This window comes from Ipomoea nil, unplaced genomic scaffold, assembly GCF_001879475.1.
Source record: "Ipomoea nil cultivar Tokyo-kokei standard unplaced genomic scaffold, Asagao_1.1 scaffold1421, whole genome shotgun sequence".
NCBI lineage: Eukaryota > Viridiplantae > Streptophyta > Magnoliopsida > Solanales > Convolvulaceae > Ipomoea > Ipomoea nil.
The window spans coordinates 3,350,727-3,355,944 of NW_017617849.1; positions in this window are offsets into that span (position 1 = coordinate 3,350,727).

Consider the following 5,218-nt stretch of genomic DNA (forward strand, 5'->3'; position numbering starts at 1 on the left):
CGATCTGAAGGAATACCTCGAGCACGGTCGACTCCCAGACGACCCGCAACGTGCTCGAAGAGCCAAGCTGAGAGCCCCGAGGTTCCAAGTCGTGAACGGTCGTCTCTATCGGCGATCGTATGGAGGCCCCCTTATGCGTTGCTTGACCGCATTCGAGGCCGAGTTAGTCATGAAGGAGCTGCACTCGGGAATCTGCTCCTCACATCAGGGAGGTCGATCCCTGGCCCGTCGTATCATGTTGATCGGGTACTATTGGCCGTCCCTCCAGCTAGACTGTGAAAAGTTAGCTCGGGAGTGTGAGACGTGCCAACTGTACGCCCGGATGCCTGGACGACCGGCAACCTTCTACCAGCCAGTCACGACCGCAATTCCTTTCGCTAGGTGGGGGGTAGACATCTTGGGCCCCTTTCCTCAGCTGTCCGGTCGGAGAAGGTTCGTGATCGTCGCCGTTGATTACTTCTCCAAGTGGATAGAAGCCGAGCCCTTAGCCACGATCACATCTCAGCAGTGTGCTCGGTTCCTTTGGCGCAATGTCGTTTCCCGTTTTGGCGTGCCCGTACATCTCATCAGCGATAACGGCCGCCAATTTGTGAGCCAATATTTTCAGAATTTCTTGGCCACGATCGGGACGACTCATGTCCGGTCGTCTGTCGCTTACCCGCAGGGAAATGGACACGAGGCTTGGATCCCGACCGATCGAGAGAGAACCTACAACGCGGAGGACAATGAACATGCCATGGCTATGGATCTCGATGCGGTCGAAGAAAAAAGAGAGCTAGCCGCTCGGCGTATGGCCGAGTACCAGAAGTGCGTCAAGAGCTCGAAGGACGTTCGGGTTAACCCTCGTTATTTTCAAGTCGGAGATTATGTCTTACGACGAAGGGAGGCCAGTCAACCTTTAGAAGGGGGAAAGCTAGCTCAGAACTGGGAAGGGCCGTACATCATCAACGCCGTCATCCGGCCGGGAACATACCGACTAGAGACAACGACGGGTCGGCTAATAGAGGGGACTTGGAATTCCGAGCACCTCGTTCTTTTTAGGCATTAGCCTATCTTTTGTATTTTTAGACGAAGTGGGGGCTGGACCTGCGAGTTAGTCCCGGTCGTCGTTTCTATGTAAATTTATGGTTGTAAAATTAGTTCAACCGCCTGCGAGCGGGAAAGTTTAATGTATATACGATCGATGATTGCTCGACCGTTTGTATGCGGCGGCACGATCGGTTATTTTCTTTCACCTTCGTCATAAGCAGATCAGTTCAACATTCAATCGACCGGGTGAAGACTGTCGACCGGTCAAAACGCGCTCCACATAGGCGGACACTCAAGTCACGCCACCGATCGGGGAAGCCAGGAGCTCTCAGTATTATTCCCCGATCCGTCCAACTTCTGTCCACTATCGCACCCACTCGTGCCTCGAGCGCACAATAGTGTGGGGGCTGGGATAAGGAAGTAAGGTACAAGGCCCGTCGCTCGGTTACATTCCGACCGTAGAGGCTTGCTTGTTCTCGGCCCGTCGCTCGGTTACATTCCGACCGTAGAGGCTTGAAAATTTTTCGACAAAGGCCCGGAGATCGGGTAAACCTGATCGGTTGGCCAGTTTTGAAGTCGAAACATCGAACGCACGACCAGGCCATAAGGTCGTAAGATCGGCCGTTGAGCGGATCGAGTGTCGCGAGACCGGGTCTAAAGGCCAAGTGGTCGAGTGATTATGATCAGTGTGCGAAAAATGAAAAGCAAGAAGATAAAAGACGAACGACGCAAGTTAGAGCAAAAATAAATATTATTAATCCACAAAAGGCGCCCGGTACAATTCGGGACCGGGCTCCCGATCAATCGTCATTACAAAAAAGGGGGAGACAAGCCTAGCCTACTTCTTCGCCTCCCGAGCTCCAGCAGCTGCTTCCTTCCCGCTCGAAGGGGGCGCCGACGATGCCCCGGGCTCGGACGCCTTGGCTTTCGGGGCAAAGGGAGAGGGACCGGGATCGGCTAGGTCTGGGGGCAAGACCGAGAGGACCAGCTGAAGGTCCTCCCCCTCCAAAGCTTGCTCCAACCGGGTACGGACTCGTTCGAGCATCTTCCGCTTCCCGGCCGAAAAACCCCAGCGGCCGAACGAGACGATCAGTTCTTCACCGATCGCCGTTCCCCGGGCTTCTGTGAGGAAGGCCGAGCCCAGGTCCTTATCTTTGAAGGCTGCTCGCGCTAGCTCGCTCGGGCTCTCGAGCTGAGCCTTCAGCTCCCTGGCCTCCCCAATCGCCCGGCTGGCGACCTTCTCGGCCAGCACCCGCTCCTCGTCACCCTTCTTCAGGGCCTTCTGCGTTTTCTCCAGCTCGGCCTGGAGTTCCTTGATCTCCTTCAGACGACGAGCGGCCGTCTTCTTGTGGTGATCAGCCTCCTCGGCCAGCATAGCTTGACCCTGAAGAAGTTGGGTCGCCCGGGAGATCTGCAATACAAAGAAGGGTACTCAAAATTAGCCCGATCAAAGATACTAGGGCAATAAAAAATTAAAAGTTGGGACTTACCTCAGCAAGATCGTAGCCGATCCGCTCAGCAACCTGGGTCGGGGTCATCTTCCCCAGGTCCGCTCGGGCTGGCGCGGCATTGCCGATCCGTGCCAGCACGGATGTAGGCCCCCTCTCCCGCCCGGCCGAAGGGGTCGGGCTGTGCTGTTCACGGCGGCGCTTCAGGCTGCCCACCTCGGTCGCGCCCTGGTCGGCGACCTTCTCCTTGCCCCGGGCGACCTCCACCCGAGTGACTAGAACGTCCGGCTGCTCCACGATGAAGCCCTCGCCCGTCGTCACGGTCGAGGCGCTCAGAGGTCGGGCAGATGGGATCTCCTTCTTCCCGGCCGTCTTGGTCTTGGCCTTCTTCTTCCCGCCGAGCGAGATCTTGACGGGTGGGGGAAGGGCGGTGTCTTCATCACCGAACTCCGCCATAGCTGCAAAACAAGAAAGTTAGTTAGATCGAGATAATAAGCCAGGTCGAGAGAAGTAGCTCGTGGTAAACCTTTCTTCTTTCGTTTGGACGGCTTGGCGACCGTCACGCCCACCGGAACGGGCAGGTACTTTTCCCTTAGCTCGTACGTGGGGGGCGGGAGCTTGGCGGCTTCCAGACTCTCGGCCGTCCGGAAGATGATGTATTCGTGCAGCTCGCTCGAGATCCGGGAGACCGTTTCCTTGAGCGCCTGGGTCGCGTCCGGCACCACTTGCTTTCGAAAGTGGGTGCTCCAAGTGCGGTCAACCGGGAGGATCCAGGGGTCGTACTTGATGGAGAAAATCCTGTTTTTCCACCCCTTGTTGTTCCCGGGCAAGCCTCTGATCGAGCACATATCTGCTCGGGATTGCAGCATCAGGAACCCACCCCCGTAGCGGCCCGGGAGAACCTTGATCTGGTAGATGAAGTTAAACAACTCCATCGTGCACTCGGCCTCGTGCCGAGCGCATATCTGTGGGAAGCAGGCCAGGATCCGATGTGCGTTCGGGCAGATCTGGGCCGGGACGACCCGGTAATAGGCCAAGAAGGCGTTCAGGAGGGGGGTGAAGGGAATGGCGATCGGGCCATCAGGGAGTCGTAGTGCATCCCGATCCACTTGCCCCGATGCCTCTCAATCACGTTTCCCAGCTGCCGGCTCGTGTCGAATTCTGCCCGACCCCGGAGTATTTCAGCAATCCGAGCCGCCTCGCCTTTGGACAGCAGGCTCATTTCTTGCTCGACGCTCTCGCTGTTCAAGAACTCGAGCTCGACGGCTGGTGTGGCCGGCCCGGCCGGGTCTTCTTCGGTCTGCTCGGGGTATTTTCTCGATCACCCCCTCGAGGAGCAGCCTCCGGGTGGTCCCCAACCACCCGGGTAGGCGTTTCCCTAACGCCCTCGGTTGGAGAACCCCGCCCGCTTGACGTGGTCCTCTCTTCCTCTTCTTCGCTGGAGCTCCCCGATCCGCTCGAACTTGAGCTTGACGATCCAGAGGAGCTTGATGCATTGTCTCGCTCGGCGGCTTGCTCGGGGGCTGGCGTCCGGGGTGTAGGACATAATGTCCACCTCCTCGTCGCTGATGTGCTCGACCTCCTCGTCGTAATCAGCAATCGAGGCGTTTTGACTGTCTGAGTCCGTCATATCGATCTACCTAAAGGTCGGTCGGAGTTAGTAGGGACTTGAGACGTCCGGGACAGTTAGTTGACCTAGCAGTTCTACCTATAAATGAGAGCCTAAAGTAAAGAGGAGGGTTAAGAGCTTACCGATGGGAGGAAGATTGAAGTTTGAAGCTTGAAAGTTGAAGTTTGCTTGTTCGACTGCCTTGCTAAGCTGCTCTGCTCGGGACTCTCTGAGGGTACCGACTGATGCGAAAGAGTGAGGAAAGTTCAAATGAGGGCCTCAAGGGCCTATTTATAGGAGGACATCTAGGCGGGAAATGGGCCAACCTGCCTGACACGACCCGCGCTGAATCCGAGGCGACGGATGGGATCGCCGAGGCCGGCAGAGGCCGACACGTGGCGTAGGGGGGAATGACAGCTGGCCGGTCGGTCTAATGCCTGACGGTTGGGCTTCTTCATCCCGTCCCGTTTTTTCCCGACTGATCAAAAAGGCCCGGGATGGGGGGCTTTTGGTAGGGAATATCCCGACCGACATACGCTCCACCACGACCGATTTGCCTTTGTCTTTCTCTTGTGATCTTTTCAGGTGGCAGGTCGGGCTTTTTTTTCATGAAGACCCCGGTCGGGAATGGCCGGGAGTTGCCCGAGCGCTGATGTCAACCACCGAGCGGTAGCCCTTCGACGAAAGAGCTGGTACAAGCGGCTCTTCATGGCGACAGGCAGGGCACCCGGGAAGATGACGCGTGGTGGCTACGTGGAAGACATGCCGAGCGGCAGGAATCTTGTCCCCGGCATAGCGGCTATAAATGCCCACAGTAGCTACAGTGTAGGGGACTTTTGGACGATCGATAGGTTGTTGTTAGAGAATCCCGACCGCAGTCAGTCGGTACTCAGAACAACCAAGTAGATTGTACTTAGGGCCTTTCCCGGGATCAATAAAGATTTTACTTGCTTTAATTGGTCTCGTGATATTTTATATTGCTTACGTAGTATTAGCAGTATCACACATGAACTCTTAACAGCCATCCTTAAATGGAACTGACCAAGACTCGACTGTATTAGTCTCGTCTCGTCCCATGATTACATTACACTATGCCAAAAAAAAAAAAAAAAAAAAAAAAAAAAAAAAAGTG